Consider the following 25,985-nt stretch of genomic DNA (forward strand, 5'->3'; position numbering starts at 1 on the left):
CTAAAATTTCTTTAAAGGAAAAATGTCCAAGTTGATAGCCAGATCTAAACCACTGTACTGAACAGCAGACAATGATATTTAGATATCAATTTCAAAATCATATACAACAGAGAATCTGGAGTAATTTATAACCAGAGTACATGGCGAGCATTTGCTGAGAGCCTAGCATTGTACTAGACACAGAGAGGTTCTCAGCATGACCAACACACTGACAATAAGCCATGGTTATTATTAAGTGTCTGATATTTTGAACACACAAAAGATAAGACATTTTAATGAGCCAGAACTATGAACTAAGATTAATCCAGCAGATAATTAATACATCCATCCTATACCAAGAAAATTACTTCTTGAAGCTACATACTTGGTATATTTTGCAACTCCATTTAAATTTAGTGATTAAACAAAACTACCTGTAAGTCTGCCTAACCACTAATGTTTAACTTGGGCACAATGAAAAGGCAAAACAGAAGACATCCCAAAGCAAGGTACGTCAGTCAAAGCGGCTGTGGGGAGGGAGTTAGCTCAGGAGAAAAACAGGAAGTCAGTCTGCTTTCATAGTCCTGAATGTACAGCATCCTCTCGTTTTCCATCTCAGCTGCTCAGTAGGCCCACATCCCCTCTCCAATTAGACAGACAACTCAGCTAGATATCCCAAGATACTATCTGATAAATATTTGACTAGAGGGAGAACCTATTCTATTTTCTAGGCATCCAATACACTCACACTTTAAAGGGGCAGAAAATACCAAGAATTTACTCTAATACTTGTGAAAAATAATCACCCTCTACTCTCTGGAGTGGTAGAGTTGTTCAACTTTCAGATGACTTATTGGGCAAAATTATCCTTACCTCATCTTTTACACTTCAGTTTCCTAAGTAAAAAAAGCCGAAGAGAAACTAGCCTGTAAACATATAAAGGAAATGCTCAAAAAAAGTGCCCAAAAACAGATGACAGCAAGATCCTCAGAGCTCACAATCTGGGAACCACTTAAATGGAGTAAATGCAAGCAAGACCAAAAATGTTAAACTGAAGAAACATGTAAGTTTAAAGAATATAAAAAGCAAGGATGGTTCTGGACAACTATAGAATGGTCATGAATGGTACTAGTCTGAAAACAAGCTTTGTTACTAAATAAACGCAGCAAGAAGCCTTGGAAACAGAACTTCCAAACAAGGCTTTAGTCACAACTCAAAGGATACAGGAAAAAAATAGATTTGCCTCAAATATCAACACACTTGAAAGACAAAGACATCGGCATTCATCCTAATATATAATTTCTATAATATGCAGGGCAGAGCACGGGATACTCAAGATGACTCAGATAAGCAGTTCCCACTTACTGTCTAGGAAAGAACAGAACACAATCTGGTATGTGTGAGAAAGAGATTAGAATATCTGGATGTCAGAAGAAAAAAAAGAAAGGCTCAGAACAGTCAAAGGGCATGTGTACTAGGCTATCTGTTGCCCGATTTCAACAGTGGGTAAGACACACAGGTACACAACCATTTAACAACAGCTACTATGTATCAAACTGCTGGGCAGATAACTGCAAAAACAACAGGCATGCAGGGAACTTACTAGAAGGACAGATATTAAACAAGCCATAGGAAAAGACTAGTGTTTAACACCGCATTCCATATGCAGGAAAAAAAAAAAAAGATGCACAGGAATAAAAAGGAAAGAATGATCAAAATAAACCTCTCTGGAGAAGCGACATTTGCAGACTTCACAATAAGAAATGTATTTGGTCCTTCAAGGGCAGATGATGGCACCATACCACATGCTAGGGTATTGAGTGGGTAAGAGGAAAGGGTAAGAGGAAAAGGTAAGACATAAGCTGAGTCCTGAGGAATCCCTTCCTATGGAAGCTCCATAGGCTGACTTTTAGAAGTATGGAAACTGCAGATTCTGAATACCTTCCATTATCATCCACTGCTTTTTTTCAAAGGAAGGAAATGAAGCCCCGATATTGGCTCAGTGTGACTGATCCAAGATGGGGGCAAAGGTGGGTCCCCACTCTGTAAGTCTCATTATACCACATTGCCAATTAGCTTTTTGATCAGTAAATTCATTTGGGAAATCACAGCTCAGTGAATGGGCAATGCACAAGAAACATAGCTATAGGTCAAATGAGCAAAGCGCATTTCGCTGGACTTCGTGGGGAAAAAAATATTGCCAGTTTAGGGCATACTGAGAAATGTAGTAAGTTTTTCATGGAGTGAAATGTTTTCAATTTCCCTTCTGAAATTATGTACATCCTATCGTAGATTTGCAAGCAACTTGGAAATGACTGTGATAATAGAGAACGTGCCAAATTATTTTAAACACTCTTTCTTGCCAAAACACCAAGCTGGCAAACCCATCAGCCCCTCACCACAACTGGCCACATATTTTTTACTTCATACTGCACTTAGCTTGATACAAACATTGAGGAACTGTTAGGAATAGGGAAGTATGGAAAGTATGGGAATTCCTAACAGCACTGTGCAACCAGCCAAGAAGATGAAAGTAAGTGTCTAACCAAGGACATCGCACAGGGCGAAAGATATGAACATGGCTTCAGATAACTGAACAGGCACAAAATAAATGATCCAGGTACAGATCAAAGTATACCATGTCAGCTGAAAATTTTCATGAATTCTGTATCCTGGCACACAAAAAAGAACTTATAGATTTTCAGTTATTACAGCCACCCTTAAAAATCAAATGCCAGTAAGACGAAACATTAATTTTAATCTCATATCCCCAAATCTTCATCTATTTGTTGAAGGACCATGTAGGTGGGTGGGGGTCAGACAAGAAGAAAATCCCCTTCAGCCTGGAACCACTATATAACTCAACCTTCACGCCATCACACCCCATTAACCCAAACCCCCACTCCAGGTACTAATCAGCCAAAACACACAAAACGGAATCTATTCTGCCAGCTAGCAGCTGCCCAAGGGCTGGGTCAACCTTTCAGAAGTGTGGGACCAGATCCAGCCTGAGCACAGCAACAGATCAAAACTGGAAAAAAGAATTGATCATTTTATGAAATTCTTCCAGAAGAAAACACTCTCAGTCCCACTCTGAGGAGGTTTAGCTGAACTTTTTCATTTAATTTACAGACCCAAAGAAGAGAGGGTGATCTATGTAAGCATTCTAGACTTCGCTGTCCTTGGCAGTAACCAGATGAGGTCACTCTTGAAGAGATGAGGTTACCCAGAATGCTGACTGATCTACTGGAAAAAACAGCTCAGCCGGTCTTCACTGATGCTACACGCTCTATTTTGGACACTGACTGTCTCAAGCTGGCTGAACTTGAGAGATTTCTGAATCTTTCCAAGGACATCAGAAACATTTGTATCTGCACAGGAGCATTCATCTCTGTTACTGAAGGAAAGTCACCTTGCAGAAGAACTCCCACAAAAGCCCCATTATGTACATTTTTTTTTAAGTAACATGGAAAGTAGTTGAAAATCACAATTACATGTCAAGAAAGTCGAGAAATATAAGAAAATTAAAATATTGATTCCTCATTTTATCAAAATAATGCAGGCAGTAAAGATCTAATTTATATTGAGACAAATTACGTAGTTCAAACTATTCCAGACAAGAAACTCAGATGGATGCTTACTTCATACTGAGGTTCATAAGACATAAATTATTTAGAAATACACATAGATTCTGAGTTACACAACAACCTAAAGGTTATTACTAACGTATCTGAAGAATAACAATGAGTTTAGAGGAAGAGAATCTCTTTTACTCTTAAAAAATTTAATGCAATAAAAACCCACTTTTTAAAAATACAAAGACAGTTACACATTTCAACTGTTGCTGATCTATCCATTATCAGTGGAAGTAGAATGTATCACTCAGAATGCCATCTTGAAGTCGTAAGCAGCTTGGAGAAAAAAAAAAAATTCAAGGTAAAAATGGAACTCTCAATTTTATCAAAGAAAAGAGGAATATTTTGCCTATATGACAAAAAAGATGCACATATGCAAAAAAAATGTACTAGCAGAAAACTTGTTTTAGTCACTGAGACTTCAGTATGAGCAAAATGTGCCTTTTAAAAATCTAAGCTACTAAAATTCCAAAATGATACCCGTATGACCCAGTTTACTTGCTATTCAAAGTTTTGATGCTGCTTTTCTAGCTATCTTTGGAAGCTTCTTTTGTCTAATAGATTTTTGTTTTGTTTTGTTTTGTTTTGCATCTAGCTATGTATCCCAAGCTGGCTGTGAAATTCACTATGTAGTTCAGACTGGTCTTAAACTTGCAGGAATCTCTTCCTGCCTCCACCTCATGCATGTGTCACCATACTGTAACAGATTTTAAAAGGTAAAACATATGCTTTTACTTAAGAATAGAAACATAACTGAGGACTCTGGAACTGTAAATAAATTTTAATGGAAAAGACATGCATGGAAACTTGGGGGAAAGTCAATAGAAAGCAAGTACCAGAAAGTATGTGGGCATTTGGAAGGAGACAGTACTTTTGCATGGGACAGAACTATTACTAGGTTAATTCAGTATGTACCAGGTAATGCATTAAGCCCCATTAAAAGACATTACCCTCATATGATCCTAGCAATCTAATAAAATAGGTTATTTTATTGAATTTTTCAAATGAAGATATGGACTTACAAAAGATTAACTTGTCCCAAACCAGAAATTTGCCAAGTCAAGTTTATCAGACTCTAAAGCTTGTGCTCTTCACACTATATCAGTAAAACAGGTAAATAACCTTCATATTGTGTCACCCCAGAACAATTAAGTGACAGTCTCTCCTAAGGCCAGTTACTGATATTTTTATAAGCGCTCAATTTGATTCTAATGTACAGCCAAGATTGAAAGCCAGTATAAAAGATCTTCAATAAGACAACGAGACTGTCGGCTGGCAAGAACAGCAAGCATCCAATAATCAGACTGGGGAAAACTGTCCAGCTTTTAATAGTTAATTTATATACTAAGTAGTAGATTACACCTATTTAATATATAGACAATATATTAAATGCATATCCACAACTGAATTGTTAGGGCCACATATTATTTAAGAGACTGTTAAATTGAGTACTACAATTTGGTTAAACTTCAATTATTACTCAAAATAACTCTCTAAACTTAAAACCTGACACCTACAGCTTAAAGCTTGGCCACCTACAGAATTTTCTATTCAACCTTCATTTTTCCATATCTTATTTTGTCTTAAGATGACTTTCACATGCTCATACTAAGGTAATCCCTTAGCTAAGTGATTTTGAGATCCACAACCTAAATGGCAAGAAACTGCTTGCCAAATGATTTGTGGTATCTACTACCTATCACTTTAATCATTACGATGGAAACCCAAACTGGTAACTAGTATCTCTCTCCCTTATTCGCCCCAAAAGGAAATAAACAGTCTGAAAGGGGAGGAGGGATAGACTCTCACTGTAAAAAAGGGTTAATTTCTTTTATCATTGAAGCCTTTACTAAATATCACAATTTTTTAAAAACAGATTGACACTTATTGGTCGGGGGAACTATGCTTCTAGAATAAAGTGTTCAATTCATTTCTAATACCTGAAACCAAAGTTTTCAACGGGAAACCAGCTCTAATGATTGGGTAACCCATTATGACACACACACAAAATAGCAGCTTCTGTTAAGAATTTTAAAAAGCTTTCGGTAAGCAAGAACTTTTCTCCTAAATCATTTTTTGGCTGGAAAATCACTCATTTAAAAAGTGATAGGTGCTACTGCTGCTCCCTTGTTTCATAATGGAAGCAAAACAGACCTAATACGTATAATGAAATCCAGTTAGAGGTCAAAAAGGGATTCTTTAAATAAACTTTTGTGGTTGCAAATAAATGTGAAAAGGCACAAAAATATACTGAAACATCAGACTGAATGAAAAGACTTTGGATATTTTCATCAAAGAATCCACATTCTCAAAGACCTACACATCCTTTTTTCCCATTCTGTGTCTGCACAGATGAAGCAAAACAAAAAAAAACCAAGTTTCTGGCTTTAGATTGGGTTTTCTACCTAGGATTAATCACAGGCACACTGGCTGCTTTGGGAATTCACTTTCAAACACAACTGAGGCCACACTGCAAACCTCACTGGAGGGACTGGAATGTTACATCTCATCCCACCAACACCTATAAACCTGAACCTAAAGAAAGTTGAAAGTCCAACTGCAGTCCCTTCTCAGGAGAAAGTTAAACATATGGATCTCCAATAGTCACCCTAAGAGGCCAGGAAAACAGCAGTTAACTAGCTACTATTACCCCCATAGCTTTGGTTTTATATTTTAGATATGACATTGTGGTGCTAATTTCCCCTTTACTGTGGTTTCAAAACTATAACCTCACTTAAGAAGCATTTGTTGTGTTTACCAAGTACATAAACAAACCACACCAAGCCTCATATTTTTTAGTATTTCCAACACAAATATCACAGGTTCCATGATGAAACACCTGACCTCTAATGTTCTTGGGTAATGGAGGCTCCAAGGTCTCAGATGGGCTCAGATGTCAGTAGACATTTAGTGAAAACACCACCAAGACTCTCTGGACACCTGTGGCAAAAGCATAATGTCTTTTTAACTCTATGTCCTGTTTAAGTGGCTTTTAAAGCATAACCACAGTGCCTTCAAAAGCACTTTGTAACACAAGGTCAGACTATAAAATTGAAGAGGTTAGAGAAGAATCAATTGTGTATCATCTGTCAAAACCCAAATCTAAATGGCAGAGTTGGGCAGAAACTGCTGTACAAGGTGAAAGGGAAAAAAATCTGCAGGTTGGAAACACTGAATCACTAGGGTGGGACGGGGGACTTTGGCCAACTGGACAGATCAGAAAGCATCTCCCTTCTACCCTGAAAAACTGCCAACTAGAAACTGTAGGAAAAGACCCATTTCAGAGAAATTAAGTACCTTTACTCTTGTTATGGACTGAACACTACCACTGAAATTCATGTGTTGAAACCCCAGTCCTCAATATGAGGATATATTAGAGATGTGGACTTTAAAGAAACAATTAAAATTAAATGAGATCATAGGATGAGGTCTACATCCAACAGAATTAGTGTCCATATAAGAAAAAGAAGAGACAACAGAGAGATTTCCCTGTGCACACACACACACACACACACACACACACACACACTCTTAGAGAAGAAAAGGCCACATGAAGAACAGAAAGCACTGAGTCAAAAGGAGAGGTCGGTCCTCAGAACCACCCTGTCAGCATATTATCTTGCACTCCCGCCCTCTAGCACTGATAAAAAGTGAATTTTCTGTTGTTTAGGCTACCCAGCCTGTGGTGGATTAACTAACAGTCAACTGAATCAGCATGGTTCTGGGCGTACAAGGCCCACTCGAGGAATGGTGCCAACAGCATAAAAGCAGAACTGCAAGGGAAGATGGTGTGCTGTTGTTTCTGCTGCAGAAGCTTGTCATGTTAGTTTTCGTGATATGAATGCAGTTGTTCGCACTGTCAGAGGAGCTCGAGTCTTCGCTGTTGCTGAGGGTGGCTGTGGTTCTTTTTGGGAAAGCTCTGGTCCCTACCTTCAGCCCAGCTTCCTGGATCCAGTACAGATCCCTCAGCCTACTGGCACAGATCCTTCATCCTGCTGGAACAGATCCTTCATCCTGCTGGAACAGACTTTCTAGCTTCCACTCGCAGACCTGTGGGCTTTCCCAGTGCAGATCCTTGATACAGACTTGCAACAGACATTGTCTTGGGCTCTAGGCCTCCAGCTGGACTCATGGAGGACATTGCTATGAGCTCATCTTCAGGTGGACTCATGTAGGACTGCCATGGGATCCAGGCCCACAGTTGGGATTCTTGGAGTCTGTAGTGTGCAGACAGATCTCTTACACAACTTTTAGATGAATATTATAAAATAATCCTATAAATTATGTGTCCTGTATTAAATCTATTCCCTTGTAAACCTTGACTACAACACAGTCTCTGGTACTATGGCAGCCCAAGTTGACTAATACAGCGCTCAAGCTGATTCTCTCCTCAGCTGCTTTTCTTCCTACTGATGCCTCCCAATCTTTAAAGACCTTTTGGATATGAACTTTAAGAACATCCACTGAACCAGAACTCCATGCTTTTGAACTTAACTGTTAGCTATCCACAAGTGTTAACTCTTCTACCACTACCAATATCCACTCCTCATCTTCCAATTTGAGAAATACTAGAACAGGTCCTTGTCATGATACACACTGCTTCTAGTCTGTCTGCCCACCACTCACTCTTCTTGCCAGTCATTACATACTTCCTAGCTTCCACCTCCCCAAGCTTAAACCCCACCAACAGTTTACAGAGACCTGCAAGAGACTTTTCAGTTTTCTAACTTCCTTGCACTGATAGTTTTTCTAACTTCTCATGCAAACCCCCTGCCCAATTCAAAATGACTCACAGCCATCTTGTATCTTCTGCTGTTTTCCTATTCCTTTCCTTTATTCTTACCATTGCAATAATGTAGAATATTCTCTGTGACTATTTCCTCTTTCTAAATGGTGCAATTATAAGAGAGAAGTCATTGAAAAGCATTACATAGTCACAAGTGACTGTGACATAAAGATTCCTAACATGCTGCAGTGTCACACAAATAGGTTTCTGGGACCACCAATCATTCTGTGGGTGCTAACACAAGATTTTAAAGATGAGAGAAATGATACAAGTAATATTTTAGGATTTAGAAAATCACAAATTTTATAATATGTCTATGAACTCTGTAACATGTCCAGACTATGGATGAAAGGAAAACTGATGAGACTTTGGCTGGTCTTTGAAAACAGGCATGTAAAAGAGTAAAGGGTGTTTAATTTACACAACAGGAAAATTTCAACTCCATATGAATAGGAACTAGGAGAGATGTAACACAAATGAAATTCAAAAGGTTTTCAGAGGCTCTCTGCCATCCCTTAGACTGTCATCCTAAATACTAAAGTCTACAAGCTATTAAGGGTATGCTTGAGCTTTGATCTCCAAGTACAACCAACTTTTTCCTCAAACCCTGTTTTTCCAAAGTTACATTTAAAATCCCAGCAACCAAACCTCCAATTAAAGAATCTCTAAGATTTTCCGAATTTTCAAATGTCCCTTCCCCTGTCAACCCTCCAAAGAACATCATACAAGTTTCTTCAACCCTATGAGAACACACAACTGAGCTTCATAACCTACCTGGGTCCTTAATGATCACGTGGGTAGCATAACACTGTGATGTACCAAGATTTCCAACCAACTGAATACCTAGCTCTTGATTTTATATGTTCTAAGACACCGTGTCTCTCACTCGACACTGCACTTTCACATTTTTATAACTGCTATTTACTCCACTTTGTATATTCTACGTACTAGTTCCATGTCATACTCAAGCCTCTCAGTACAATAAACTTTGTTTAGCCCTTTAAAAAGTCTTCTGTGTATCTCAGTAATATGATACATTTAACTCAACATTAAGTCAAATACATCACATACACCAACTTAAATATCATGTTGTTTATCTTATGTAAGAAACTTAGTAAAAATAAAAGAAAATAGAAAGCAGGGAGATTGTTCTCAACAGGGACAGAGTTCAAGAGATGGAGAGGGAAAAGATGGGGAGGGATGGGATAAGGGATGAAAACACGAATTGGGACGTGTTATGTACCTGTACCAACTCTACAAAAGGATGTAAACATTATGTTCTGCTAATATGTACAAAAAAAGGGAAGGAGATCGGTGGATGGGTGGAGAAAAGACAGGGAAACGAGGATTTTTAAAAAGGAATTATGCCAGGTGTGAATGTGCATGCCTGTAATCTGAGCACTTGGGAACCTGAGGCAGAATTGTCATGAGTCTGAGGTCAGCCTGGACTAGCCCATAGTGAGTTCAAGACCAGCCTGGACTATACAGTGAAATCCTGTCTTTAAAGAAAGGAATCAAGATGTGTTATGCACATTATCAACTTCCCACAAGGAATGTAAATATTATGTGCTGTATCTAGGTAATAATAAAAATAAAATAGTCCTCCAAAAACTCTTTCCCAGGCAACTTAGCATGCACTGTATAAGACAAACATTGGTAAGACCCCAGCAATACTTCACTTAATATGTGATAATTTTTATGCAGAGATCTAACAAAGGCAGAAATTTAAATTCTAGAAGAGCCTTAGTCCTTCCTCAAATCAAAATGACCTGCAAAACTATAATTAGTAGTACCTAGAGACCTACAAGGTCAGTCACTAGCACCCGAGATGACTCAAGCTGCCTGATGAGGTTCTCTTTCTCTCCTTCTAACTTAGGTGTGATAGGGCTGGGAAACAATACCAAGCAGATCCATAATCAGATCCCAGAATCAGGTACAAAGCAAGAGTATAACATTTAGGACTTCAGTGACTGTTTCCAGGAACACCAAGTGCCCACAAGTGTTGGGCTATTAGCTTCCCATCAAGAAAAGAACCACCCACTTCATCTGCCAGATTGACTGTTAAAACACATGGACAGCAGGCCTCTTGCAGGAGCAAAGGCAAACTATTCTGCCAAAGTTCTTAAAAGCTTCTAAGGACAAATTTTTAAAGGGGTAAAAGAGAGGTATTCTAATCCATACTGGATAAATAGTCCCCCACCTAAAATTCAAGGATCATTATGTTTCCATTTTTGAAATCCCTAAAATTTCAGATTTCAAAAATAGCAACCATTTTCACATCAAATCATTGCATTAATCAAACTATTAAAATTCCATAAAGCTTGTAAAACCAATCCCTAATGGTTAAGAAAATCATATGAAAATTCATGTGGTTAAATGTAACCTAATTTTTCCAGTGCCTGTACACCAACCTCTTGCCCCCTAAAAGTCTGGGGAAATTTCCTAATCAATGGAATACACATAAAACATGCCAAAGCAGACACTAACATTTATCCTCCATTTCAATAAGCAAAAGGCCAAGACTATGTACATAAAGTACATATAGCTCCTAGGAAAATAAAATTCAAAAAATGTAAGAAGATCAACATTTCTCCTGAACTGAATTCTCTTATACATACAAAGAGAACACCTTCATAAGTGCTCTAAAAACTATCAACAGAAACAAGAATAAAACAAAATTGTTGTTCTTTGAATGTTAACAGAAAGCAAAGTATTTCTAAAGACAATCTGAAAGCAAATTAAGCCCCTCCTTTAGAGACCTAAAAAGTTACTGGCTCATAATGATTAGATGAGTAATCTGTTTTTACTTTACAAAAAGATTCCCCATTGGAAGACAGCATTTTAAGTCTTGGAAAATAATATGCCTATAGTCATTAATACATCAAATGATCCTTAATAAAGTTAGACTCAGCCAGGTATGGTGGCTCATGTCTGTAACCTAGCACTCTGGTAGTCTGAGGCAGAAGGACCAGAGGTTTGAAACCATGCTGGGCAGCTTAGACAGACCCTATCCTAAAATTCAAAACATAGGCTGGGGAATAGCCCCGTATGAAAGCCCATGTTCAACTTCCAGTACTGAGGGAAAAAAGTGAAATGGAATTTTAAAATCTCAAGATTCCACATATTTAAGAAAGAATATCCCTTTATTCATTAGAAAACTGAGATAAAAACAAGACATTTAATAGCAAGGTGTTTTCTCCCAGAAGACAGATTTACTGTTTAGTATTTCCAGGAAAGTGTTTCTAGGACCTTCATGATCATTTTTAATACTAACTCCATCTCACAGCCCACTCTACGACACCATCACCTACTTACAAGTGGAAAAAAATGTTTTAGTGGATTCATAAATTACTTTCTTGATTTCAATATTTCCCCTCACCAGATTTTGAAATATACAAAGACCTGTACCCACTTATTTCCTGGTCTTTCTACTGAATCTTAATTTTGTAAGATATAAAAATTTAGAAAGTACAATATTTCTGTGATTCATAGAAGGATTAACCCAAAAGTCAAATATCAAATGACGAATTTCTAAGCCCCACTGCAGAATGCTAGTGTTAGAATGATGATGGATGTTAAAGTAAAATTATGGGTCAAGTCCTGGACTCCAGGCTTTCACTGGGCTATTCCAGTTCTTGTTACTTACAAACCTGGGAGCTTATTATATATAAAAGCTCTTAGTTCCCGTAAGCTGTAGGCAAGTTGCTATCTCCATTTTAAAAGCCTCTTGCTCACAATTACCATCCATTTGAAGAGTAATCTGACCCATACTCTGTCCTTGGAGATATTACATAAAAGGATCCTCATCTACTGAAAAATCAATTTTTTCAATTAGATGAAAACTTAAATGAAAGCTGATATCATCTTGATGAAAGCAAAATACTGCCAAAAAGCAAAAACGGCTTCCCACCCTAACGGGTAAACCCACAAGGTTGCCAGATTATAGTTCTGCTGCTTAGTCACCATGGGCCCAAAATATGTGATGTGTCTCACTAGGACAATTAACTTTGAGACATCCAGGGTTATCAACCTTCTAAGAAAACCCTGACAGTATTGCCAAATACATACCGCATATAAAAAGTATCTAGGAACAACTGCATTTATCTATGTCCTTTGAATAATTGGTTACCCTACTACTGATCCAAAATTGTGACTGTGTAATATAATAAAGAAAATGAATTTGGGTTTGTTTTCCCACTCACTTGATCTCCATTTGCCTTATGGTCAACAATATGGGTGAATATGAGTTAATTTTAACAAATGAGGGCAGGCACAAACGAGTACAAAGCTGGTAGATGTACAGTACAACTTGCAAGCATAACATGGTAACTAATTTACCTAAGTAGATGTAAGCTGAATTAACCTGACCTTTACACTTCAGTGTCCTGATCCATACCATCTGCCCAGCTAACATCTAACAATAGGATTTAGAGATAAAAAGGAACCAAAATCCAGAATGAAACCTACCTTTTACATTAGCCCAAAAGTGAATTTCCACCCTCTCTGCTAAAGAAATAATCCGAACATTTCCAAAACTTGCCAATTTTAAGCACAACCATGGGAGAACTATTCTGAAAAACATCCAAAACATAAGCAGTCCTAAAATAAATGGAAACTCACAGAATAAGTCCTTAATAGATCATAGGAGCGGTGTATATATAAACACAAACTAAATGAGAAAATGTTTAATAAGACATCTTCACATAATACATACTTAAATAATCCTTGGATGCCAAGTATTAGAAATTTAAAACTAAAAATTAGATTGCTGCGGTTCAAGGTCAAGAGGATTTAAAAATAACAGAATTAATAAAATTTAGAAGCTGACAAGAGATGAACAAGACCATCATGTGTAGAACTAGAGACAGACATAGGAAATACATGTGTGAATAAAAGACATGAGGTAAGAATTCATTGCGCATTTTAAGTGATAATTTATTTGGCTAGTTCATAAAATAAGTATTGCTTTTGGCAAAGAATGGGGAACTCTGAATGCCTGAAAGAGAGCACTTGAAAAATCTGTTCTACAGGCAACAGAAAGCCACTGAAGGTTTCAGGCAGGGATGACAAGGGCCAAAGCTGCCTTTTGTGTGTTTCTTACAAGGTTCTAACTCAAATGTGACAAAAGCTGGCAATTTATTCTTATCTGAAGAGACAGTTCATAAAGTCAATGCTAAAAAAGTTACAAAAGAAAACTGTACTGATTCACAATTTACGTCTAATATCTTGGCACAGAGAATTCGAGAATTGTTGTCATCAAGATCACACACTTTGGATTCACAGCTTTAGTGAGTGTCTTTGGGCCAGTCACATAAACCAACCCGTGCTACAGTTTGCTTATTTATAAAATGGGGAAACAGATTCTACCTATGTCTCAGAATTCTATGAGGACTAACCTGAATCAATGCATGTAGGGTGCTTAGGACAATTTTTGGCACAAAGAAAAAGGTTCAAATAACCCTAACACAACCACATCTATGCACCACAACCTTTGATATCTGATTTGTGACTGTAGTATTTCAAATAAAATTAAAGAATGCTGATTCAGGAATCTTGTGGGGAAGGGAAATGTGTGTGGGACGAAAGGGGGGAAAAGTACACTTTGTGCTTCTATCCTTCCAACCCCTCAAGTTAAAAGCTATAGACGTAGATGAATATTTTTTACAATATGCCTTGTCCATTTTTCCCCTCTTAATGGCTTAAAATAGCTCCCAGGCATACATATAATTAAAATTCATTATTGTAAAAGACTGCTTTAGGAAATTGGGCAATCAAATCTGCTATCACCCATTTTTTATAGATAGATATAATTACAACTTAATAGGCATCATTTAATCAAGATTTAACAGTTAGGTTCTTAAATCCAAAACTTGATCATTTTCTTCCTTGATAGGTGCACAAAATTCCCTCCCAGGTGGTGGTCATGTAAAATGAAGGCAGAAAGACTATTAAGTCTCTTATCGTAATAGCCTTCCTAAATACTAATTATTACCCAATTTGACAAGCATAATCAGAGACGGGCAGCATAACAAAAGCCAGTATGCTCTCATAGCATTTCTTTTTTTTTTTTAACCTCCATGTCCGAATAATTACTTACCAAAAAACAAAGCACAAGGTAGGATGTCTGACTTACAACTTCCATACAAGAAAATAGTCACGAGTAGCAGCACCAATCCTTAGTCTGGGTCTAACAGCAGCAAATCAGATCCTTAAAGGGCAGAAGCAACTATCTATGTATTATCTTGTTTCCCACTCACATTTTACAAAGAAGTTAAAAAAAAAAAAAAAAAAAAAAAAACCCTGAGAAGTACACTTGCCTAAACACTTTCAATGAAACCAGGACTAAAATCTAAGTGTCCTAGGGCACAAAACCAGGTTTTGTACTCAAAACTCCACCCCATTGTACAGGTGGGGAAAGAGGCATAATTTTCCCAGCCTACATTTTTAAGTCTGATCACTGTCTCTCTCACTTCTAATTACAATATCTATCCCCATTTGCAGCTAAATAAAATTAATTCTTAGTCACTGATCCTTAATAGTAACTCCTGTTACTCCCAGCAGCCAACACCCTCATTTGAAAGAGATGCAGATCACTAATTAGTGCATCTTCTACTGAGAGCCTCTAATTGCCTACCACACCCAAGGCCCTTCCCGCTAGACTAAGATCCTTTACAGGCCTAATACACCAACCCCAGAGACAGAGTTGGGCAAAAGATCTATTAACAATTAGAAACCCTGAAAGGCCTCTATTTATCACTGAAAAAGAAACCTAAGCCCTTTAGATTTCCCATTCTTTTTTTTTCCAAAGCTAGAGAGGTCTCCTAGCAAATCTAAACCAAGTCCTCGCTTTTAAAACTCAAGGGCTCTGTAAGTATAGAGACTGAACGGATGTTTCATTAGGTGATATCTGAAATATTCTACATATTACAGAAACAAGGGCTTTAAATGTCTTATTATTTTTCCTAAAAATACAATTTTATATTCAGTGTTCCAAAGATTTCCAATTCAGGATTGTGGAACTGAAATACTGTTTTTGAGAACTTCCCTATTAAAGTATCCACCCCTGCCTTTCACAGGTAGGTACCATAATTATTCCCATTTGGTAGATCAGACCATTAAAGCTCAGCAAGACCATTAAAGCTAACATGAGCAAAGACTCAAATTTTTTTCACCTTTTTTTTTTTTTTACTGGTTATACAAATTAATGCATTTCATTTTGGGAGATTTATACTTACATGTAACACACTTTGATCATTTTTACACACACACACACATCTTGTCTGACCCTCCAAGTTACACACCGGGCAAGGGTAAAGGGCGGGAAGTGCTTCAACACATAAACATATTTTGCTTCTGTTCACATCTGCCCCTGTACCCTTTCCCTTTACTCCCATCAGAGGCAGCAGAGCCCACAAACCTTTCCACTCACCGCCATGAGCAGAGTCAAAGTGACAGTCACCCCTATCCCAGCCCCCTTCCTTCTCCTTCAAGGACAATTTACAGTTGACAACAGCCCCATCTACTTTCCTGAAATAAAAAAGTGAAAATATAAAAGACCTTTCAGAGGACATATATAAGTCATGATTGCCATCTTTTGCTAATGTTAAAACTACTAAGCAGCACGAGAATGGGAACTACTACATATTACTTTGCTTCAGTGAATGTGGCATAATATAGAATCGTTCTCAGAAAATAAACTACAATACCACAGGCCTGGGTTTACTGCAAATAAACTTAAAAACTAAACTTTACATTTAATTTGGAAGCCAAGCACAGTGGCACATACCCATAGGTTTAGCACTGGGGAATCTAAGGCAGGAGGATCATCACAAGTTTGAGACCATCCTGGGCTATAGCAAGTTAAAGGCCAGCCTGAACTACACAATGAGACCTTTCCTCAAAATGACAAAACAAAAGGACCAAAAAAATGAGGTGGGGGGAGCATATGATGTTTGAAATTTTTATCCAAATACTAATGTAGGTCTTCATTCAACATGGGTGTCTTTAAAGGCAAAGAATATGCTTCTTAAACCTCCTCTGAGGATCTCATTTTTTTTTAAGTTTAAAATATTTTTATTATTTCAATATTTTTATTGCATATAAAAATGAATTCTAAAATTTTTCTTTTGTTTCTACATTTTTCCTTTCTCAAATATGGTCAGAACCTTTCTCATACTTAATCTGAAAATGAAAGATTTTTAAGAATTCAAAAGTCAAAAGCAAAAATTCAGAAGTCAAGGATCTCCAGTAGTATAAAGTAAGGTTAATATTAATACATTAAGTGGAAGTTTTCATTTGAAACATTACAACAAACATACATCATTGGCAGAGACAAACTGCCACAATGTTTCAAAGGGTCTCATTTATTAAATAGAAAAAGCAAAAGCCACAAGAAAACTGGCATTAATGTCCTCTTCCTGGTCTTCTGAAAAGTAAGCACTTCATTTAGACTTTTTAGGATCAAGAATGCATTTTATTATAATCCCTACGGCTGGGCCCAACAGAAACTGCAAATCCAGCCTGACTACTGTGGACTACACACAACCCGCTCTTCCTTTCTCACTACTTGTTAGGGACAATAAAACAGACTTTCTCAAGACAGCCTTTGCCTTTGAAGAGACCCGAGAATATCAGAGGTACGAAATACTGTAAAAATCCAGAAGAAACACATGGAAATTGTCTCAGGTTTAATATTTCAAAAAACTTAAAACATTACTGTTGCCTTACTTCTTTTAAATTAGGCAGAAATTTCCTCAGTTTAAAATTTTCATTTTTACAGCCATAAGTAATTTCCAAATTAACAGCAATATTTCCTAGCTGGAATTTTTGTATTTGAAAGGAAACATTTGCAGTTACTCATTCAATAAATATTAAGCTTTGCTTATAAGAGCTATCAGAATAGAATTGGGTCCTCAAGGGCTACATGGTTCTTAGAGCATTAAGTTTCCTGTAACCTGAAATTGAAGATTGTCAGTGATCACCTCCCTCCCATCCAACCCATAGAGATGTGCTAGCTAAGAGACTTTAGTCTTTCATAGAAATCAAAACCATTATGTGCATGAAATGCCGCTGTGATTGATACTACTTGATCTAGTGAGGGCATTTAAAGGTCTCAGTATTTAATAACATAATGTGGGGAAATTTTTTATTCAAATCAAATGCAGAAAACATCTAAGTCATCAAATTTGATATCTGAATTTAACTGTAACTATTCACAGGAAAACAGTTAATGGGAAAATCTCACCACACCTGCATCCCATTCTGTACTTCAGAAAACTGCGGCGTTTTCTTCTCCCAAAAACCAGGAATGGACAAGTGGGGCCCCTGTGACAATAGAGGTTTAAATGACCTCTGACCTCTTTCACACACCTCATCCCAAAAGCACATGACTAAGGAGGCAGGGTAATAACAGCAGGCGTTTTCATTTGTTTTGTTTTTTTGAGCTGGGGTCTCACTATGTAGTTCAGGCTGGCCTTGAGCTCACCAAGTAGCCCAGGCTGGCCTCAGACTCACAGAGATCTCCTGCCTCAGCTTCCCAGGACTAAGATTGCAGATATGCACCACCACACCCAGCCTTGGAAGGGTTGTTAGATGTGGCCAAGAAGTTGAGATTCTATATACACCCACAGTCGCATTTAGTCAATTTGTATTTAACAAAAAAACTAGGACAGTGAAACCAGTATAAGAAAAAGAAAATGCTTTGAGGTACACTACTCCAGGGAGTATTTTTATCTCTTATGACTATTTATAGAAATAAAGTGTTGGGGCTGGGGATTTAGCTCAGTGGCATAAGCCCTGCCTTGCAGGCAGGTGGTCATGAGTTTGATCCCCGATACCAATAAAAAAAAAAAAGAAAGAAAGAAATAAAGTGTTGAGAGCACTATAAAAAATACATGAATAAATCAGAGAACATTAATGTTTAAAAGGCCTTCCAAGAGTTAGCCCACTGTCTCAATTTTTACACAATAAAAGCAAGACCTAAGAGCTGGACCAAAGCAAAGCTTGCAAATGACACACAGTATTCAAATCCAAGAACCTTCAATGCACCTTGACTTATTCTGATTCCAAGCCTTTATTCTTAAATGAATATCTTACAAAGACGACTGTCCAATCTAACTACCACATAAATGCGAAGTTTTCTTTAAAGCTCAAATTAGTCTACCCCTATTTCTTCCAAGCAGTCACTGGTCTTACTCTGCACTTCATACAGTATGCTCTGGGAACCCCCCAGAGTTCCAGGACCTTTTTCATATAACTGAGAGATCAAAACAATGTATTTTTCTCTCATAAAATATAAAACAGAACTTTTATTATGCTATGTGATCTTTGCTTCTGAATTCAGTCTGATGCAATATGAAACTAGTTAACTTTTAAAAAGCCAGAGTGCATGCCACCCTTGTAACTATTTTTGTTACATTCTTATTTTTAAAATATTTTAATATGTAATAGATTAACTGTTTTTTGACCTACATAAATGTGTTTAAGTTTTCTCATCCTAATTTCTAAGACAGTAACCACTGTTAAACATAACCTTCATAAACGATGTCTTTGGAGTCCTCAAAAGTTTAATCATATAAAGGAATCCTACAACCAAAAAGTTTATGAACTCCTGTCCTAACTCGGTGCTAAGGCTTTTTTTTTTTTTTTTTTTTTTTTTTTTTTTTACATTTTTTTGTTTTGTCTTTTTCCTTTTTATTGGTACCAGGGATCGAACTCAGGACTGCCTGCTTGCAAGGCAGGCGCTTATGCCGCTGAGCTAAATCCCCAGCCTCTAAGGCTTCTTTTATGGTAAATTCCGTCAGCACATATTGATAAACTTTAGAACCGCCTCCTATTACTCCTGTCATACTCAAAGGAAGGGTCCTCCAGTTCGGAAGGATATAACTACTTCTTTCACCAACCAAGCATTCTCCTGATTTACAAGAACAAAAAAATGTTAATTACTATCACCAACATTTGATCTAGAATTTTTATAAAACCACGGTAGATAGAACTTTTCATTCTGCTCTTGAAAAAAAAACACAGTACAAAGCACCATCATGAATTCTTTTATCTTGTATACTTCCTTCGGCTGAGTAACACTTACATATCGTAAAGAAACGAAGGTGGACAAGTAGCTTTTTATTTCTACCTGGTGGATTCTCATCATCGTCAGACAAGTAATCATCTTCAGTTTTCTACCCGCAGCCCAGCTCCTTCCTTCCCAAGGCTCCTCCTCACCATATCAGCAAGTCTTTCCTTCAGCTTTCTTCAAACCAGGCCTTCCTACCAAAGGGCTGCAAGGGTGGTTCTGGGAAGCAAGAGACATACACATCCCTGCTTGCACGTTCCGGGTCTCCAGAACCCCACCCATGCTCTAACAGTCAAGCTGTGTCCTTAGTAAAAAAGGGTGCATCCCACTTAATCCTCTGCTCTTAGGAAAACATCTCCCTCCCTTACATAAAACCTCACCTGTACATCATTAACAGACCTTTCCCTAACTGCTACTGCAGCTTCCCCAACACCATCTCCCTGCTCTTCTGCGTCAGTGCCTGTGGACAGGCTTTAAATGGCTTGAGGCCCAGCCACATCCTGCCACTTCTGACTCCCACAGACCTGGAGCAATGTTCAGCTCAACGCAGGCACTGAAAGCTAACGAACAGTTCATACAAGAAATATCAAAAAATACAGCAAAATACGAGGAAGGTCACCTTTCAATTTTAATAGTATTTTTGCAAATATAAAAAAATGTATTAGGTGCAAAGAGATCGTAACTGATTAACAGTATAAAAATCTTTCATATATCTAACATGCAGCCAAGGGGTTAACAGTTTCAGGACCGAGTACATACACAGGTGAAGAAAAGTAAATGCTTTAATGTTTGTAGAACTAGATTTTTCTCAATGACTTTTGTCTCTTGTCTTTTACATTTCAATATCAGTGCCAACAGAATTCTTGCTTTACAGATGACTATAAAACAGCCATAATTAAGTCAATCAATTTTCTACTGATCAACATTCAGGTTTTTGCTATTTCAAACAATGCTTACAAATAAACTTTATACAGAAGAGCAAAACAGAAATTTAAAGATAGAAATTACTATTTCACAGTCAATTCTGATATATTTTTAATTATGCCAGCAGCTGTCTAAAAACAAACAACAAACCAAAACTATTTAAGGATTATCAATTTATAATCCCACCAGAGCATCACCTGTATTTTTAAAAAGGAAGCAGATTATGGAAAGGAGGTTCGGAGCAGACAGCTCAGCAATCAGTCAGGGTCTACTACAGTCACCAATCACCATCAGTGTTCCAAATAACAAAACGTCTTTAGGATCAGTTCTGATGGGTAAAATCTGAGTGTTGGTAAACACTGTGGCAAGGGCCCTTTCAGCTTTAATTCTCTGATGTCCTCAAATTTGCCATATGCAAGAAACCTAGCCAACTATGGTAGGGTACACCTGAAATCCCAGCATGCAACAGGGCTGAGGCAGGAGGGTCACTGTGAGTTGCAGGGCCAGCCTGGGATACAGAGTAAGTTCAAAGCCAGACTGGACTATGTGAAAGACCTAAGAGAGGAGAAATGCAGCCAAGGCAGGATGGTACACATCTGCAATCCCAGTTCATTATAAGGTTGAATGGGAGAGGACTGAAAGTTCAAGGCCAGCCCAGGGAATATAATGAAGCCTCACCTAAAAAAAATAAAGGAAAAAGAAAAATGTACTTTAAATATGAAGATGAAATGCTCATGCTTGTGGGCTATTTAGAACAAACAAAAAAATGCTGGGAAAGTCAAACTGCTGCAAAGGGACAGTAAATGCCCTGATACGAGCCCTGCTAGAAATTTAAAAATGGAAGTGAAACTAAGCCTGGAGAAAATGACCACCTAACAGGAAAGATAAAAAAATATTGCAAAGTAAAATGTAGCAGCACATGATTGACTCTCAGTACTCGGGGAGGCTGAGGCAAAAGGATCACAAGTTTAAAACCAGCCTGGACCATTTAGTAATTCAGCAAGACCTGGTCAAAAAAAAAAAAAAGTTTTTCTTAACTTATGGGCTATTGATGCAGTTCACTGTAAAGACCCTAAGTGGGTTCAATTTCTGGTACCAAAATAAACAAACAAATGCAGGCTCAAAACTGGGTTAAAAAAGGCATTACAGGCATTTGGGGGTTTCATAGTTTAAGACAACATTCAGGTTGAAGAAACATACAAGGAGTTAAACCGCTAAGCCAAGCCAGGTCTTAAGCACCCTACCAGCTACTGATTAATAAAAAGTCGCAAACATCCCTTTCAAGTTTACCATTTGAGAGAGTAGATCTTAACAGAAAGTATAATTTGTTAAACTAAATAAAAGCCTTATTAACAAGAAGTGACAGGATCACAACCCTGCTGTTGATAAACTGCCAACATACCAGAGGCACTCAATAAAAGGCTGCCCATTTAACATATTGCAGCTTTAGAATGAGCTTTAGAACCAACAGTTCTGTGTCAAGGCAGGCCTGCCACACACCAGATGGAGCTGCTACTGCTTCTCCCCGGATGATACATGAGTGTGCACGTGGCAAGGTGTACCCCACAGGGGTACTCAGTCCAATAACCCTTCTCAGGTCAGCAGTCCACAATTACAGCATTTACCTTAGACCTGGACTTCCACCTCTGCTTCCAAACAGGTGCAACACTAAGCAGAGAGTAGCCATTCTCCTAACAGCCAGAGGAAGTTTCACCAAAGCATTCAATGACTGATCATCCCTGCAGTCTGCCTCCCTATACCTAACAAACACAGCCACATCAGTACAACCCTGAACCCGCTGTTAGGTTTTAATACAGCATGATTTTGAAACATATGAACAGGTCATAAGTGTGTGTGTGTGTATGTGTATGCAGTTTCAGCCTAGTCAAATTGGTTATCATCAAGGAGACTACAAATGTGTATAGTAAAGTTTAGTATTTCCAGGAATTGGTAGAAACATTGCTACTAATGCAAAAATCACCTTAAAATACTAATGTATCTAGTATCTAGCACTCAGTTACTATTACACAGCAGTAAGTGATATCCATAATACGGAAATGCTCAGTAAAGTTTAAGTAATAAGAATTTTTACTAATGCTAATTGCTCAAGTATGTAGGTTATAATGCCAACTTCATAAAAAGCAGAACACAAAAGCTAAATATAGGAGTTCACAAATAACATATGCACGTATTATTTACTACCTTCAAGTGTATCTGATTTTATAACTTTAATCTTTAAAGAAACAGAACCTAATAAATACAATCTGTGTTCAAGAAACAAAGCTGCAAGACATAATCAAAGACTCCATCAAAGAGCTTCCAACGTAAGTCTGAACATCATTTTAAAGGGTGGTTAAGAAGACACTCATCCACAGTACTAAGAAGCTACTACCCCAACTTCTTCTCTTGCCAGCTCCCTAAGGGCCATCTCTGCTATCCATGTCAGAAATAACATCAGAGTTCAGCTCCTGAACTAAAACTGCTTTTACCTTTCTCCAAATTCCATCAACTGTGGCTTCTTGCTACACATTTAGTGAAAAAACAGCCTGAATCTAAAAGCAATAATAAGACCCAACTAGGAAAAAAAAAATTCTACTCATATAGTGAGTATAAACAAAAAGGAACTCAAAATATTGGTCACCTTCAGAAAGATTAAATAGCATTAAAAACAAAACAAAATCACTAAAAAAAAAAAAAAACATTTTAGCCACTTCCCTGAGGAAACTAAGACTACACATAAAGAAGTTTAATGATAATCAAGTCAGAAAGATACTACTTTAAAAGCTCACACCATACCTTCACAAACTGTTTAGTTCTAATGATCTGTGTGAATAAAAAAAACTAGTCAGATGGAAAATTTATTTCTCCCTGATTTTTTAAACCTCTTTTCTTCCTTACCTTTTCTGACTAATTTCCTAGACACCACCAATCTCTTAAAAACATGGATTCTTTAATATTTAGAACTGCACAAAATTTTTCCAGGTCATCACAAGAAAAAAAAACAGGGTTGGGAGTACAGTTCAGTGGTAAGACATGTGTGAGGCACGAGTCCAATTCCTGGCACTGAAAAAAGGAAACAGTGCTAGTCTACCACAATGTCTTTCAAGGTTTCTAAAGAAAATTTCCTATGCCTCTTCCACACCAACAAATGTTTCAATTCTAAATTAATATGATGAACTCTTCTACTTTAAATGAATACCGGAAGAAACACAGTATTAATAAAGAAATGCTTGCCAAGATCTGGCAAAGAGAAGAGTTACATAGAAAGTTACCCACAAACTAAACAAATAATTTGATCAATGATAAAATACAATTTTGGATGAACTGGTGAAGTCCTTTAAGCAAAGATCCCAATAGAGATTCTTAAATTCTTCTGTCTTGCTCAACACATATTAGAAAAGTATTACTTTAAAACTAGCCATTGATGAATTTTATTTAATTGAGACACAAAGCAACACATTTTCAAAGTCATCAGCAATGAGAATACACGATGCAGGCAACACAGATTTCACTGTTGGAACTGGCATTTGTTATACAGTTTCTAGAGTAAAACGTGCCTAATTATGTTGACCTTAAAAGCACACAAAAATTTGTTTTAAAAAAGAAAGTCCAGATCAATAGTAGATAAAAAAAAAAATTAGGTGCATAGATTATCAGAGTTATCATGAATCTATCAAGAACAGAAATTCTGGGTAGGCTAATATCCTAAGCATATCAAATGAAAGCATACATTTACAAAAAGGAGCAAGAAATGCTTGGAGGAACAATAGCAAATGACTTTCCATTACCATCTCCCCCCTCCCCACAGGCTAGAAGTTCCACAGAGCCTATTTACCTTAAAAGCACAAATCTTAAAGTTTATAATAATTTTTAGAACTTTAACATGTGTCTTTTCCAGTAAAGTCTATAATTCAAATCAGTAGATACTAATATTATATTCATTACTATGGCTTTAATACTCGTGTGGCATACAAAATAAACAAATATTTATAAGCACCAAAAAACTAAAAAATTCCCACATATAATGTGGCAAAATAGCTGCTTTTAAACTAATTATTGAAATAATTGCAGAGAGGCTATGGATTTAGCTCAGTGGCTCAATCACTTGCCTGGTAAGCAAGAGGTCATGAGTTCGATCCCCAGTATCCTAAAAAAAATTGAAAAATAAAGATTGGATCATCAATCAAAAACGTCAAAGAATGAACAATCAAAGGAAAGCAAAATATCTTTAACGTCTGGAAGTCAGTCAATAAAAAACAGCAGTTTGAAATATGTAAAGAAAATCTGATGACCTTATTTTCCTAGGTTTATGCAAGCTTTACACAACACTAGGGCAGCGTTTATACTCTAGAAGGATTTAATAAGTAACAAAAAAGACCCTTAAAAAAAGCAAAGAACATGTTGACATGCAACTACTTTAGTTTCCCAATTTGAAGACATCATCAGTTGAAAGGTGTATTGCCAACCTCACAGCTTTGGGGGACATGGAACCACACGAAGTGGATATACTTGTAAGATTCAAAAATGTGAAAAATGCACAACCAAAATATGAAGCAAAGAAGTATTAAAGCACTAAACAATTCAAAAACATAAAGAGGTCCAAGGATTTACTAAATTTTGAGTGTTGTCAATTTATTTTATTTCAAGTCTCCTTAAGCAGTTTCCTGGAACTTATAGTAGTTGAAAGTTTAATAAGATTATGTTATTATTCATGGTTTACTTAACAGATACACATAACACTTTATCAATAGCCTCTCTAGTGCTATATCGTCTCCTTCTCCATATTATTATCTGTACTAATATGGAGTTCAATGTGAGTAAAACAAGTATTTTCTGAATTTCTACTACAAACATAACAGGCAATGAAAAAAGCAGGTGTGCCTTTGATGAAAACAGATCACTCTGAATCCATATTCTTTCAAATTTACCATTTTTTTTTTACAAAGCTGATTTTACTGTTAGAAGGTTGAATCTGATAATTTATTAGACAAAGGTGAATCAAAAGTCTCTAATGGGTATTTCATGGTTGAAGTATGAACACTGTATATCCCACTGAACACCTAACATGGGTATTTTTTTCCTCACAACAGCAACAGTGACTTTGCTAAAAGATTTGGATCACAATTGTTTCAAGAACCTAACAAGTTTAAAAGAATAGCCCTTATTGATTTTCTACTACAATGAACAAGGATTATCTGAATGTCACTTTCATCAGGAATAGAACACACAGTATTTCAATCTTTCTTAATTTTTAACAGCATCCTAAAATAAAAGTCTGAATACATTCTCTTGCTTATAGAAAATAACCAATCCATACTTCATATGGTTCCAAAAAGTAATCCTGTAAGTCAAGACTGCCAGCTGGCATCAGGAAGATACCAGCCTGTGACGGAACTGCTTCCAGAAGTCACCTAGTCACAGCCCTAAAATAAGCCATGCATAGAATTTTGGTCCTGGGGAACAAGTGGTAGGTAGTTTCTTGGAAATGACGCAAGGATCAGACTGAAACTCTTAAAAACGTAATAACCTGGCACAACAGTTCTACCACTGCGTAACCAAACAAGATGAAGATGAGACACAGGTCACCCAT

General features: G+C 37.1%; 1 protein-coding gene across 28 annotated transcripts in view; it reads right to left on the reverse strand.

Annotated features, from left to right (window-relative positions):
* Window positions 1-25,985, reverse strand: part of Elavl2 (ELAV like RNA binding protein 2) — a 159,109-nt gene that overhangs the window by 93,235 nt on the left and 39,889 nt on the right. For 2 of the 28 annotated variants that reach the window (XM_063252059.1, XM_063252058.1), the window contains exon 1: window positions 19,487-19,507. The exons of the other annotated variants lie outside the window; for them this stretch is intronic. The gene's annotated coding sequence lies outside the window, so the exon portion shown is untranslated. Of the gene's footprint in view, window positions 1-19,486; window positions 19,508-25,985 lie in introns of those variants that run through there. 28 annotated transcript variants of the gene reach the window in all.

The sequence above is a fragment of the Cavia porcellus genome, unplaced genomic scaffold, assembly GCF_034190915.1.
Source record: "Cavia porcellus strain 051 isolate PalLab524CR breed Dunkin Hartley unplaced genomic scaffold, mCavPor4.1 scaffold_1, whole genome shotgun sequence".
Classification (NCBI taxonomy): domain Eukaryota; kingdom Metazoa; phylum Chordata; class Mammalia; order Rodentia; family Caviidae; genus Cavia; species Cavia porcellus.